This window comes from Natator depressus, chromosome 9, assembly GCF_965152275.1.
Source record: "Natator depressus isolate rNatDep1 chromosome 9, rNatDep2.hap1, whole genome shotgun sequence".
In the NCBI taxonomy this organism is placed as follows: Eukaryota; Metazoa; Chordata; order Testudines; family Cheloniidae; genus Natator; species Natator depressus.
The window spans coordinates 40,904,939-40,921,229 of NC_134242.1; the positions used below are offsets into that span (position 1 = coordinate 40,904,939).

The 16,291-nt window shown below is 38.7% G+C and overlaps 1 protein-coding gene across 2 annotated transcripts in view; it reads left to right on the forward strand.

Moving 5' to 3' along the window:
- Positions 1-16,291, forward strand: part of NMNAT3 (nicotinamide nucleotide adenylyltransferase 3) — an 81,511-nt gene that overhangs the window by 42,874 nt on the left and 22,346 nt on the right. The window lies entirely within an intron of this gene.

The window sequence follows — 16,291 nt, forward strand, 5'->3', positions numbered from 1 at the left end:
GAATGATATCCCTTTATAACACTTTTTAATTTGTAAAGAGTATTGGGTGACTAATATCTGAACTTTTGCAAATGGCCGTAGGGCCAAAACACTGGACATCTAATACTGCTTGACGCAGTTAAATATAATCTCTACATAAGAAAAGAATTTGGTTTAAATAGAATGTTGAAAAAATACTGTTTTCATTTCAATGACATTAATATGCTAAAAGGTCTCCAAGGAACATTGCCTTTAATCCACAAAAGAGCAGCAAACTATAAACATTACTTTAATGTAAATCTTTTATTTTGTGATTTAATGTATGCATAGTCATACACAGACAAAGAATAGTTAGAAAAATTAAATAATCCAATTAAGTAACTGGGTTCTGAAAACCAAGCAAGTGTCTTAATAGTTGTTTTTTTTTTAATGAAGAAATAAAAATATTTTTATAAATATTCACTAAAGTGTGCTGTGCATCTATACTTTGATCATTAAAATACAAGATTACCTCTTTATTATTGCAAATGGACATGAGTATTCTTCACTATGAGGTGTTGAGCAGCTGCCCCCCAGAAGGTGATTGCATTTCAGTTAAAAAAACAGGAGTACTTGTGGCACCTTAGAGACGAACAAATTTATTAGAGCATGAGCTTTCATGGGCTATAGCCCACTTCATCGGAGGCATAGAATGGAGCATATAGTAAGAACACACACACACACACACACACACACACACACACACACACACACACACATATACACACACACACACACACACACAGAGAGAAGGTGGAAGTTGCCATACAAACTGTAAGAGGCTAATTAATTAAGTTGCGCTATTATCAGCAGGAGAAAAAAACTTTTTAGTGATAATTAAGATGGCTTATTTAGACAGTTGACAAGAAGGTGTGAGGATACTTAATATAGGGAAATAGATTCAATATGTGTAATGACCCAGCCACTCCCAGTCTCTATTCAAATCCAAGTTAATGGTATCTAGTTTGTATATTAATTCAAGCTCAGCAGTTTCTCATTGGAGTCTGTTTTTGAAGCTTTTCTGTTGCAAAATTGCCACCCTTAAATCTTTTACTGAGTGGCCAGAGAGGTTGAAGTGTTCTCTCACCGGTTTTTGGATGTTATGATTCCTATATCTTCCATTTATGTATCTGATGAAGTGGGCTGTAGCCCACGAAAGCTTATGCTTTAATAAAATTGCTAGTCTCTAAGGTGCCACAAGTACTCCTGTTCTTTTTGCGGAGACAGACTAACATGGCTGCTACTCTGAAACCTGCATTTCAGTTGTGAACAAAGGGTGTTTGTGTGTCTGTGTGTAATAAAAAAAAAATTGTAAAATTTTGATATAGGCTGTTTGTGCAAAGATTTACATGTGATTAACTCTACGCACTGTGAGTAGCCTCATTGAAGTGAAGAAAAAAAAAATTGACTCTGTGCTCTCCCTCTTCCCAAAATCACCCAAATCCTCCCAAACCCAGCTCCTGTCTGCCATGATCATGCACTATGCTGCATTAATGTGAATGGACAAAGTAATCTCAGGTGGATTTTAAATGAATAGGGCATCCCTCCAAAACCAGGAATGTCCTTGGGCTGCTCCTAGAGGGATTTACAGGAATTCTTGTTTTGTCCTGATGCTGTAAACCCCAGCAGACTGGCCACCTCAAGGAGTTGCCAGCTAGCCGAGCTAGTGAAAAGAACAGTAGGCTGGGTGCGTACGCATGCACCTCAGGGACCACTCTTAGATCCGTCACATGTTAGAGTGCTAGGCTCTTCTGTGTAGCTCCTTGTGGTTTAGGCAGCATGCAACTTTCCAGCATCTCACTTGTCCTGTCTCTCTTCCGCCTGCTCTGCCACCAAGTGACCAAGGGAATGAGGAGCACTCACTAAATCTGTTCCTTCACCCGTTCAGGTTAGGTCCTGCCTGCTGCACTTGCAAAAGGCCTCTGGACATCAGTCACCAGCTGTCCATTGCTTACTAATAAATTTACGGGTCCTTTCCTGTACTAAACCTGTATCCCAGTGCACAAGGAATTTCCCTTAATTGACACTGAGCAACTCTGGATATTTAGTGGAAATCGCCCACATCAGGTCTAGGGTGAAAGAGTACATGTTGCCTGAGAAAGGTTTGTTTTTTTGTCTGGGAGTTGTAATGTATTTAAACCAGCAGCCGTAATGCAGTAAAGGAAAATGTCTGCTCCCAGCTGTCGGGTCAGTGTCAGGTTTAATTAATGTCACAGCAGTTACTGCTATGAGTTTAACTTTGATTTTCCATTACAAAATTTAAGTTGGGAGAATTAAATACTGCATGATAAAGTATTTCAGTCAAATCTAGAGGTGAGGTTGAAGTGTAATCTGTAGTAATTCTGTTTAAGCCTGCAGCAGTGCGATCTTCAAAACTCTGGAGTTTAGAGAGGTGCCAAGCAACATAAAACAAATATATAAACTTTGTTATGTTTTTAATCTTGGTTTAATTTAGAAGATTTATTAATCAAATGAAACCATTTCAGTAGAGAGAAGTAAATTTTCCACATGGTGAGCTAGAAGTAGGACACAGAACCCTTGGAACTGGTAATAGCTAATATAGTATGCATTTCCATTTTGCATCTATCCTGACATACTGCTAATTTAAACTCTCCTGTGTTATTGGGAAGGTTCTATTTTTGTCAATTAATGTGGAAAAATAATTGGTTAGATTTAAACTGTGAGGCCTAATCCTCTACAGGCATACGCAGGTGTAACTGCATGAAATTAATAGGAATTTCATTAATTTTGTCAGCAGTGAATCTGATTCCTAGAGACTAATCTAGATGATGCTAAATGAATACCAGCATTTAGCACTTTTATATTTTCAAAGTACTGTACAAAGATTAACTGATTTACTCTAATCTAATTAAACAAGTTTTTTATCGAGATAAAGGTGGTAGAGCCCTGTGTGGGACTTTTTTTTTTTTTTAATCCCGCTTCCATCCCACACTGCAGTTCCCACTCTGGCATTGTTTCTTGCATTTTTATCCCACTCCCACCTGCAGAAACCTTAGATCCCACAAATGCTGAAAGAGAGGCAGATTCTCTCCATCCTGCTACTTAAAAAAATAATAAAAAACCCACACAGACTCACAACATGGTTGATTAATATTATATAAACGGAATTCAGACACAATTTTTACCACTAGAAGGATAAAACAAATCTTGCTTAAACCATGTAAAAATACTTGCCTCCTGTTCTAATAGACATCAAATCTTTCTTTCCCTCGTTTAAATGTAAGTACTGAAACCTTTAATAAAAAAGAACAATATTGCTGAAATTCTATTTGACAAACTACTGTCGTGTATATCACAGAATGTCAAAACAAATTTCACCACAATTTTGCCTTAAAGGTGCAGATTTTTTTTAATGATTATAAAAAGTAAGTTGTTTTTAAAAATGGAAATATAGTTGTAGAACTTTGAAACATACCATTCAAGTTATTTATATGTCAGGATTATTATTGCTTTTTGAAAAACATTTAATGGAAAAAGTGCTCACAACACTAGGTTTTTTGATAGAAATAAATTTTAAAAAGAGGCTCAAACTAAGTGATCAGTAATAAGGTCAACTTAAACAGCCAGTGTACTTAAACTTGCATTTTGTTTTTCTGCAAATTACTGCAGTATGTTTTGCCTGCAATCCTCCCTGCAACAAAGTACATTTTATCTACTCTTGCTATTATGTTATCGGGCTCTCTGGGACGCCATTCCCACTACAGGGCTCTAAAAGGTAGTTTTACAGACCCATACAAAATTCCTTGCAGAGCTGCTGTCTAAATTCAGTGTTAATTAGACTAGTGTGCCATTGCTTTCCCTGCCTTTGTGCCCATCCTAATGAAGTCTTGTACCATTAAAGTGACTTTTAACAGACTAATTGGAATGGACCTGGTGACATCATGAACTAACACACCTCTCTAAACATGGCACTCTGCCTTTCTAATACCGTTCTGATCCTTATGGGAAGTGGAGATGATCCCAAGGACCATAGAAATAAGCATACCTATGATAATAAAGAAAAAAAACACCAGAAACACTTTTGAAAGCAACAGGAAGAGGCAAGAGTTTCTAAGTTGGCTTTGAGCGTGAAGATTGGACATGACCAGCACTGTAATCCAAATAATTAACAATAAATATGTTCATAGTCTAGGGTTAAGAAACAAACAAGGCAAATGAAAGTTAGTTGTTGTTTTTTTTTTTTTTTTTTTTTAAGAATAGGAAAGTATGAGTGGATGGAAATACCCTCTTTCCAGCCTCCAAAAATGCCTCCCCAATCCTGATGAGCTGTCTACTTAGATTGTAAATCCTTTTGGGCAGGGAGCTGTCTTACAGAGTATTTATAAAGTGTCAAGCGCCATATGAATTAGTGACACTAATATTGCCAGGGGAATAGGCATGCATGGTCTGCAGGATTGAGCACCAGGCGCGGAGTCAGGAGTAGAAACTCCTGAGTTCTAATCTGGCTCTGGTATGGACTTGCTGTGTAGCCTTGGGGAAATCACCTTTTCTCTCTGCCTTGGCCTATGTAACGTGAGGATAATAATACTTACAATTACCTACCTTGCAGGGCTGTTGTGAGGATCAAAGTGCTCGGTAAACTTAAAGTGATGTAGCACGAGGGGGGGGGGAAGAGAGGAGAGCAAGGAACACCTGGCTTTCAAAGAAATACTGCAGGAAGTGGACTAAAATATGTGGGAACAAAAATGCTGGTTGCAATTAAACAAATTAGAAGACTGAGCAGAACAAACACAGAAGGAGGGCAGAGGAATAAGACTGAAGAAGTAACAAACATGCACAACAGAATGAAAAAACACTGAAGCAAGAAAATAATTGAATCTTAGATTTGATGAGTTAGAGAACAGAGAGAGGCAGAACAGGAGTAGCAGATAGAAGGAAGAAAGGGAATCACATGACATTCACATGGGAGTTAGCAAAATCCTGGAAGGAGGAAAAAATGGCCCAAATTGCACAAAGATCAAAGTAGAATGCCGTATTTATGGAGTAACTAAACTTTTGTTGTTAATTGTGTTTCAGTACTGCCTACAGGTCCCCAATCCAGGACCAAAACCCTGTTGTTCCAGGTGCTGTACAAACGTATAAAGATTGGCGATACCCCAAAGTACTTACATGTTGTTGTTTGCCTTATTGTCCCATTTGGTGAGCAAATTTGCCACCTTCTATGTCTGTCCTTTGTTTCTTTTCATTCCCCATCCTCCTTTCTGTCCCTCTTCATCTGTGTGTGTGCGTGCGCATGTATCGTTTGACCTTCTGTCTGCATTTCCTTCCCTGCAGTGACTCCCAATTCCCACTGCTTGCAGTCTTTACTCCCTCTTATCTCTTTTATTTTTTGTGCAAAATCTTAGATTTCATAAAATCTGAACATGTCAGATGGGCCACATAATTCATCCTGTGGGATGGATCTGGCCCATAAGCTGTATATTTGACACCCCTGCCCTACACTATTACAGTAAGACTAGCTAATGAAAAGGTTAACTCCCTCAAAGGCACACAAATTTCAAATTTTCAAAGACTTACCCTACTAACTGTTAAACAAAGGAGTGGAGAATAACTGTAACACTCTGTTAAGCAACAATCTCAGATGATGGGAATTCCCCTTGAGACTGTGTGTCTCAAGTACCAGCCAGCAGATTTTGCAGAGTGGCGGAATTCTAGCCCATGCTCCCTGACTCCTACCTGCCTATTATCTCACCCGATGGAGCTCTGCTGACCCCTTTCTGCCACACAGACAGTCAAGATTCAAAGTGACCCAACAACTCAGCCTAAAAAGTAGCATGAGCTCTTTAGAAAAGTGGTTCTTGATCTTTACCTTACCTGGACACCCAGGTCCCTTCCATCTAGCTCAAACCCTACTTCCATTTAGAAATGGGAAGGGCAGGATCATTTTGACCCTGTAATGCTTGTTTTCAAATGCCCTGGGGGTCCTAACTCCCAGGTTGAGAATCCAGGCTCTAGTTACTTAATCCAAAGACAATTGAAGTCAGAGAGATTCCTATTGGCCTCAGTGGGCTTTGAAACAGGGCTTTCATATGGGTGAGGCAAGAGGAAGCTCACAGATGGACATCACAGAGGCCCTTTGGGGGATGAAGAAGAGGGTCATTCAGTCGTGGGTACTGTCATAAATATAAAGGGAAGGGTAAACACCTTTAAAATCCCTCCTAGCCAGAGGAAAAACCCTTTCACCTGTAAAGGGTTAAGAAGTTAGGATAACCTCACTGGCACGTGACCAAAATGACCAATGAGGAGACAAGATACTTTCAAAGCTGGAGGGGGGAGAAACAAAGGTTCGCTCTGTCTGTGTGATGCTTTTGCCTGGAACAGAAAAGGAATGGAGTCTTAGAACTTAGTAAGTAATCTAGCTAGATATGTGTTAGATTCTGTTTTGTTTAAATGGCTGATAAAATAAGTTGTGCTGAATGGAATGTATATTCTTGTTTTTGTGTCTTTTTGTAACTTAAGGTTTAGCCTAGAGGGATTCTCTATGTTTTCTGATAGTGATTGTCAGCCTACAGAAAAATCCTTAAAAAAACCCTAACACCTTTGTCTCCAGGCAAATAGATAGGTAAAAAAAAAAACAAAAACAAACTTCTTCAGGTCTGTGAAGACTTGTGAATTCCCTGCAGGAGGTTAACTACCCTGCCTTTAGGTAGAGAAAACTCCAGCTCACAAAAGACAATTTCCTTTTGTCTCTGCTCTGGCTCCCAAGCAGAGACAAAAAAAACTTTAACTGCTTTCAGCTGAAAACCTGCTTTCCAGCATCCCAAAGGAAAAAAAAATTCCTTTCTAAAATCTGTGCGTCTTGTTCAAAAAAATCTCAAATTGATCTCAAAATGATTTCAAGTTAATCCCACCACTCTGCCACCATGTCAAGGTTCCTTCCCCACTCTGAACTCTAGGATACAGATGTGGGGATCTGCATGAAACCCCCCTAAGCTTATTTTTACCAGCTTAGGTTAAAACTTCCCCAAGGTACAAACTATTTTACCTTTTGCCCTTGGACTTTATTGCTGCCACCACCAAGCGTCTAACAAATATATAACAAGGAAAGAGCCCGCTTGGAAACGTCTTTCCCCCTCCAAAATCCTCCCCAAACCCTACACCCCCTTTCCTGGGGAAAGCTTGATAAAACTCCTCACCAATTTGCATAGGTGAACACAGACCCAAACCCTTGGATCTTAAGAACAAGGAAAAAGCAATCAGGTTCTTAAAGGAAGAATTTTAATTGAAGTAAAAGAATCACCTCTGTAAAATCAGGATGGTAAATACCTTACAGGGTAATCAGATTCAAAACATAGAGAATCCCTGTAGGCAAAACCTTAAGTTACAAAAAGACACAAAAACAGGAATCTACATTCCATTCAGCACAGCTTATTTTATCAGCCATTTAAACAAAACAGAATCTAACGCGTATCTAGCTAGATTACTTACTAAGTTCTAAGACTCCATTCCTTTTCTGTTCCCAGCAAAAGCATCACACAGACAGAGCGAACCTTTGTTTCGCCCCCCTTCCAGCTTTGAAAGTATCTTGTCTCCTCATTGGTCATTTTGGTCAGGTGCCAGCGAGGTTATCCTAACTTCTTAACCCTTTACAGGTGAAAGGGTTTTTCCTCTGGCCAGGAGGGATTTTAAAGGTGTTTGCCCTTCCCTTTATATTTATGACAGGTACATTCTGACAATAAGGAACCTAAGAGTGTGGAATCGTGCACTTACGTTTGTAGCTCTCAGCCTGTCCCCAAAGCCAGAAATTTACCATAAGAAACTGTGAGGGAGAAAGTATCAGCTTGGTGACGCAAGAGAGGCCATGGAGAAATGACCTCTGAATGGTGGCAGTTAGCCAAACTAAGGCAAGGTCACAGGTTAAAAAAAGGGGCTATTAAAACACACATGCACACCCTGAGGTAGTAATTGGGGTAAGCAGTAAAATGTGACTAAAGATTCACTGACAAAGGCCCTTACGCTGACCCCTTGGGACTTGGCTATTGACTTAAGCAATAACCAGGCTGCAAATGAATACTAAGTGATTAATGGGACTTGACATCCATAAACTAAACAAAAGAGTTGTGAACCTAACCTTAAATTGCCTTTATTATGGTGCCAGAAGGAAAAATATTTACAGTTTCCATAAAATTGGTACTTGAAATAATTACATTAGAACATTTTACAAGTAATTTGTAGTAATGTTTATTAATTGACAATAATTTATAGCTACTTATAATAAATGAATACTAAGCCAAGGCACAAAACAAGACAGAACGGGGGGCTCAAATCAGTATCTTAGATGTCTGTATACTAATGCAAGAACTATGGGAAATAAGAAGGAAGAACTCGTAATGCTAGTAAATAAACACAACTATGACATAGTTGGTATCACAGAGACTTGGTGGGATAATATGTATGACTGGAATATTGGTATAGAAGGGTACAGCTTGCTCAGGAAGGACAGGCAGGGGAAAAAGGGAGGAGGTGTTGCCTTATATATTAAAAATGTATACACTTGGACTGAGGTTGAGATGGAAATAGGAGACAGACTAGTTGAAAGTCTCTAGGTAAGGATAAAAGGGGTAAAAAACAAGGGTGATGTTATGGTAGGGGTCTACTACAGACCACCAAACCAGGAAGAAGAGGTGGATGAGGCTTTTTTTAAACAACCAACCAAATCATCCAAAGCACAGGACTTGGTGGTGATGGGGGACTTCAACTACCCAGACATCTCCTGGGAAAATAACATAGCAGGGCACAGATTATCCAACAAGTTCTTGGAATGTATTGGAGACAATTTTTTATTCTAGAATGTGGAGAAAGCTACTAGGGGAGAGGCCGTTCTAGATTTGATTTTGACAAATAGGGAGGAACTGGTTGAGAATTTGAAAGTGGAAGGCAGCTTGGGTGAAAGTGATCAGGATTCTAAGGAATGGTAGGAGGGAGAACAGCAAAATAAAGATAATGGATTTCAAGATGGCAGACTTTAGCAAACTCAGGGAGTTGGTAGGTAAGATTCCATGGGAAGCAAGTCTAAGAGGAAAAACAATTGAAGACAGTTGGCAGTTTTTCAAAGAGACATTATTAAGGGCACAAGAGCAAACTATCCCACTGCATAGGAAAGATAGGAGGAATGGCAAGAGACCACACTGGCTTAACCAGGAGATCTTGAATGATCTAAAAATCAAAAAAGAGTCCTAGAAAAAGTGGAAACTAGGTCAAATTACAAAGGGTGAATATAAAAAAATAACACAAGTATGTAGGGGCAAAATTAGAAAGGCCAAGGCAAAAATGAGATCAAACTAGCTAGAGACATAAAGGGTAACAAGAAAACATTCTACAGATACATTAGAAGCAAGAGGAAGACCAGGGACAGAGCAGGCCCGTTACTCAATGAAGAGGGAACAACAATAACAGAAAATGTGGAAATGGCAGAGGTGCATAATGACTTCTTTGTGTCGGTTTTCACCAAAAAGGTTGGTGGTGATTGGACACCTAACATAGTGAATGCCAGTGAAAATGGGGTAGGTTCAGAAGTTAAAATAGGGAAAGAACAAGTTAAAAATTACTTAGACAAGTTAAATGTCTTCAAATCACCAGGGCTTGATGAAATGCGTCCTAGAATACTCAAGGAGCTGACTGAGGAGATATCTGAGCCATTAGTGATTATCTTTGAAAAGTCATGGAAGATGGGAGAGATTCCAGAAGACTGGAAAAAGGGCAAATATAGTGCCCATCTATAAAAAGGGAAATAAGGACAACCCTGGGAATTACAGACCAGTCAGCTTAACTTCTGTGCCCGGAGAGATAATGGAGCAAATAATTAAGGAATCAAATTGCAAACATCTAGAAGATAATAAGGTGATAAGTAATAGTCAGCATGGATTTGTCAAGAACAAATCATGTCAAACCAACTTGATAGCTTTCTTTGACAGGGTAACAAGCCTTGAGGATAGGAGAGAAGTGGTAAATGTGGTATATCTAGACTTTAGTAAGGCTTTTGATACAGTCTTGCATGACCTACTCATTAACTCACATGATCTACTCGAAACTAGGGAACTACAACCTAGATGGAGCTACTATAAGGTGGGTGCATAACTGGTTGGCAAACCATTCCCAGAGAGCAGTCCTTAATGTTTCACAGTCATGCTGGAAGGGCATAATGAGTGGGGTTCCGTAGGGATCAGTTCTGGATCTGGTTCTTTTCAGTATCTTCATCAATGATTTAGATAATGGCATACTGAGTACGCTTATAAAGTTTGTGGATGATACCACGCTCGGAGGGGTTGCAAGTGATTTGGAGGTTAGGATTAAAATTCAGAATGATCTGGAAGAACTGGATAAATGGTCTGAGGTAAATAGGATGAAATTCAGTTAAGACAAATGCAAAGTACTCCACTTCAGAAGGAACAATCAGTTGCACACATACAAAATCAGAAATGACTGTCTAGGAAGGAGTACTGCGGAAAGGGATCTAGGGGTCATAGTAGATCACAATCTAAATATGAGTCAAACACTGTAACACTTGCAAAAAAGCAAACATCATTCTGAGATGTATTAGCAGGAGTATTGTAAGCAGACCACAAGAAGTAATTCTTCCACTCTACGCCACGCTGATTAGGCCTCAACTGGAGTATTGTGTCCAGTTCTGGGTGCCACATTTCTGGAAAGATGTGGACAAATTGGAGGAAGTCCAGAAAAGAGCAACAAAAATGATTAAAGGTCTAGAAAACATGACCTATGAGGGAAGATTGAAATAATTGGATTTGTTTAGTCTGGAAAAGAGAAGACTGAGAGGGGACATGATAACAGTTTTCAAGTACCTAAATGGTTGTAACAAGGAGGAGTGAGAAAAATTATTCTTTTTCTTAAAAATTATCCTTAACCTCTGATGATAGAAAAAGAAGCAATGGGCTTAAATTGCAGTAAGGGAGGTTTAGGTCGGACATTAGGAAAATCTTCCTAACTGTCAGGGGGGTTAACCACTGGAATAAATTGCCTAGGAAGGTTGTGGAATCTCCATCGTTGGAGATTTTTAAGAGCAGGTTAGATAAACGCTTGTCAGGGATGGTCTAGATGGTGCTTGGTCCTGGCATGAGTGCAGGGGACTGGACTTGATGACCTCTCGAGATCCCTTCCAGTCCTGTGATTCTAATGACCATTATCCATTTCCCAAATTATATATATTCTTTATGATGTTTGGGTGTTCTTTTAGCTTTTAATTACTTTAAATAATTAAAATATGCTAAGTAATTATTACAACTATTTGTTGATTATAAGTAGCTCTTAGAGAACACAAGTAAATAACAAGCAACAGTTTCATTTTGGATCAGCAGGAACTTCACATTCAAGGTACCTTTGAAAATCAAGCCATTTATTTAGGTGTCAAAAAGGTTTTGGTGCAAAACATTAGGCACCCGACTTCAAAAACATTGGCCAATGTCCATTTAACGCAAAGGGATTAACCCATCTAGCTGAGACAAAAAAAGTGGTAACTAAATTTCAGAGATTACCCATGTAGATTGTTTATACAAAAGAGACTTCTGAGCAGGCCAAGAAAGGGAAATTGCCATAGGGGTATTTTCAATCAGAAATTCTCTATTTGCCAGGAGTCAGAAGACAGAGAGTAGTAATCTCAAAGGTACCGTTCCATTCTGAAAAGTGACAACATAAAATTAGCATGTTCTTACCTAATTCTTATTTATATTATAGTAGTGCATAAAGGCCCCAACTGAAATCTGGGGCCCATTGTATTAGGTGCTCTCCCAAAGAGGTTGCAGTTTAAGTAGACAACACAGACAAAGGAAGCCTTATTTTACCTGTAGCTGAGGCAGAGAAAAATTAAGTGAGTTGCTTACAGTCACACAGGAACTGTATGGGAGAGCCAGGAATTGAACCCAGGTGGCTTGGGTTTCAGTTGAGCTCTTTAACCAGAAGACCATCCTTTCTCCATTTCAATGTATGTATTCAGAGTCATATGTTTACTTTATTGCCTGACATTAGTTTTTAACTACTTGTTCTACCTCTTATCTCTGCAGCGCCAATATAGCTAAGGGCAACCTCTACACTCTGAGCTAGGGGTGTGATCACCTGCTCGTGTACTCATACTCACACCGCCTCTTATCGAGCTAGCATGAATATAAATTGCAGTGTGGCCATAGCAGCCCACGTAGTGGCGAGTGGAGACACAGCTGAGTCAGGTTAAGTATTACCCACCAATTTCAGGCAGATTTGTACTTGCCACAGCTCAGCCGTGGCTTCGCTGTGCAATCCTTGCTACTGCAGCTAGACTTCTACTCAATGCGAAAGCAGAAATTTGCCTTCAGGACCTTTATTACTGGTCAGGTTTTACTGGTGACAAAGCCAAGGAAGGAAGGAAATAACCCAGTTTAGCTTTCATATCCCAGGTTGAGTTTATACGGCTGGCAGTAAGGAAAAGCTCTTTGTATTTGTAAACTGAGCAATATCACCAGAAAATAAATATGGCCATTTTTACAGTGTACCTTTAAGTCATGAAAGCCACACAGTTTGAATCTGCTGGCATGAAGACAGCTGGGGAGATCTGTTACATTATTTTTAAAAGGAAAGAAATCTCATTGGGCTTAGTACATATTCCCAACAGGGGGACAACAGCCTTTCTTTGAGACCATCTCCCATATACTGGAAGAATTTACAACTCAGTACATTATAACAGGAGATCTCAATTTTACAATATATCCTAAACTAGACAGGTCAGATTGCAGCTGGAGAGAGGATAAAAAGACAGGATAATACCTAATGCAAATAAAAAATGACAAAAAAAAATCAGTAAGATTATTAAAGAGTTGGGTGGAATTAAGAGCAACCATGAACACCTTTACTCCCTCATTCATATCAGCTATACCACATCTGAGAGTACATAATAGTATGCATTCTTGCTTGCAATGCATTCCGTAATGTAGGCAGAGATGAACCAGATTGTAGGGCCAGGTGATGCCCAAGTAATAGTAAAGATAAATATTGGTCAGACTTCAGGGGCACAACTCCCAATCAACAACCACTGATTAAGACATGATGTGTTTTTGAACTCAGATAAGTTAGGAAGATATTTTCAAATCATGATGCAAGTGGGCCACAGGCTCTGAAATGATAAACTGTACGTTATAATATCAGGAAGGGTGGAGGAAAAGGCAGAGAAGCTAAAAGAACTAAGGAGAACAAAAGAGAACATTCGAATAAAAATCCTGAGGAAACCTGCAATCCTAAGAGGCCAGCTAGACACGATTCTGTCTGAAAAAACCAGAGACTTTAATAGGCTAGAGCAAAACTGCTGTGGGTAAGGAGACAAAGCAAATGAATGACTCATATCTGAGGGTGGAAAGAGAGCAGAAATCCTTTATATCCGAGATCAGAAGGGGAGTCTACAACACCAAACAAAAGAAATATCTGGAATCTTTGAAGATTTCTGTTTAAAAAAACTTTACCAAAAAAAAAAAAAGTAGTATGAAGATACTGGCACTAGAAAAAGTAGGATTCTCATGCTCAAGAAAAAAAAATCCCACCTCAGAAGTCTTTGTTATTTTGTAGTCAACTAAACTTTGTTAGTTTAAAGTAAAAATTGATTTTTAAAAGCCCATGTTAAATACAAACACCACGACAAACAGTAATTGTAAAGATTTAGGGTGACCACAGATGGCACCCAAAAGAAATTGATTACTAAAGACAAAGTTTGAGTGCTCATTTGAGGGAGGAAAACCTGGAGAAAACTGAATTCTGGTTATTTTAAGGATAATTATTATGGGTGATAGGTATCTTATTGTAAGCTCAGTTTCAGGAGAATTGTAAGTGATAGTTGGAGTGTCAAGAATATTTGGCATCAATGTACTAAAATGGAACTGAAGTCTTCTGGTGGAGGTTTGGGAAAGAAACAAGAATTCAAGTAGAAAATATAAGTGCCAATGTTGAATAAATGCTTGTAAATCTTAGAAATGTAGGGCTCAAGAAGTCATGAAGTCCAACCCCCAGCACTGCAGCTGGACCAAGTAAACCTAGACCATCCGTGACAGGTGTTTGTCAGGTTTGTTTAAAAACCTCCACGGATGGGGACTCCATGATTTCCCTTGGGAACCTATTCCAGAGCTTAATTACCTTTACAGTTAGAAAGTTTTACCTAATATCTAACCTATATCTCCCTTACTGCACATTAAGCACATTATTTCTTGTCCTGTCTTCAGTGGGCATGGAGAACAATTGATCATTGTCCCCTTTAAAATCGCCCTTAATATATTTGAAAACTGTTATCACATCCCTCCTCAGACTTCTTCTCTTAAGATTAAATATGCCCAGTTTTTTTTAACCTTCCTTCATAGGTCAAGTTTTCCAAGCCTGTTATCATTTTTGTTGCTCTCCTCTGGATTGTTTCCAATTTGTCCACATCTTTCCTGAAGTGTGGTGCCCAGAATTGGATACAATACTCCAGCTGGGGCCTCACCAATTGCCTCCCATGTCTTATATATGACAGTCCTGTTAATACACCCCAGAGCGATATTAGACTTCGTTGCAGTTGCCTCACATTGTTGACTCATATTCAGTTTATGATCCACTATAGCCCCAGGTCCTTTTCAGCAGTACAACTGCCAACCCAGTTATTCCCCATTTTGTAGATGTACATTTGATTTTTTTTTCCTTTCTAAGTGAAGTACCTTTGCACTTGTCTTTATTGAATTTCATCTTGTTGAATTCAGACAAATTCTCCAATTTGTCAAGGTTGTTTTGAATTCTAATCCCATCCTCCAAAGACCTTGCAACCTCTCCCAGGCTGGTGTTATCTGCAAATTTGATAAGCATATCCTCCACTCCATTATCCAAGTAATCAATGAAAATATTGAACATAATACCGGACCTCAGACTTGACCCCTGTGGGACAAGATACTCCCAGTTTTACACTAAACCATTGATAACTTCTCTTTGAGTATGGGCTTGCATCCACTTTATAGTAATTTCATCTAGACCACATTTCCTTAGTTCGCTTTTGAGATTGTCATGTGGGACTGTGTCAAAAGCCTTACTAAAATCAAGATATATCAAATGTGCTGCTTCCCCTATCCACTAGGGCAGTAACACTGTCAAAAAATGAAATTAAGTTGGTTTGGCATGATTTGTTCTTCACAGATCCATGCTAGCTATTCCTGTAAACCTTATTATCCTCCAGGGTACAAATTGATTAATAATTTGTTCCAGTATCTTTCCCGGGATCAAAGTTAATCTGACTGGTCTATAATTCCCTGGGTCCTCTTTGTTCCCCTTTTTAAAGTACCAATGTGTGTGTATATCATGCAGTGGAAGGTCAGACCTGCTAAGATGTGTAAGTTACTTCAGAGGACATAAGACCTAATTCTGTTACAGCTAATGGAGATTCTTCTTTACCTCTGTGGTTTTTAGAGCAGAAGATTCTGATTTTCATCATTGCTTACCCCACTGGAAAGATGCAAATCTAGTTCAGACTAAAGATCCAGGTGTGTACATCTAACAAAGACACAGTACTTTAAGGTACTGCAATTAAAAGTAATTTCCCCTTACTTGGATAATGTGACCACACTCCAACTTGAGCTTTTAGTTCTTTTATTAAATATATTTGCTGTGGTATATAGTTATAAAAGAACAAATATATTCCGCCTTATTTTTATAGAAATATTGAAAACTAATTAACTGAAGCCCAAAAATGAAAATTGTTGAATAGTATGTTATAAGCAAAGTACCTTATATAATGTAAATACAATATATGAATCCATACTGTATTGCAACTCCCTCCCTAACTGGGGATCTATTATAGCACTATATTATCAAAGCAGTTGATTTATTTATCAGTGTTATTAATAAAAATCTCATAGGTAGCACTGTAAGTTTACACAACAATTAAAATATTTTATGTACCTGTCATATATTGTTCAACACTTTAGATGAACCTTCACCATATGTAAGTGAAAATGTTTTCACTTTCAGACTGAGGTGGATTTAATGACACTTACTTTCCAGCTCCACAGGCTGCATTGCTTATATGAGGATGGTTTAAAAGAGAAGATACTTTAAGCTGGGTTTTTCAAAGCAAACAGGCATGCAAATCCTGTTGAATTGTAATGGGATTTGTGTGCCTAACTCCCTTAGACTCCCTTGAAAATCTCACCCCAATGTATAAAATGAAATTGCAAGCTATTAGATTACAGTGTCATGTTCAAGTATCAGAAATGAATTATGAGGCTCTCAGGATAGCCCTCTTTGTAGAATAATAGAGATT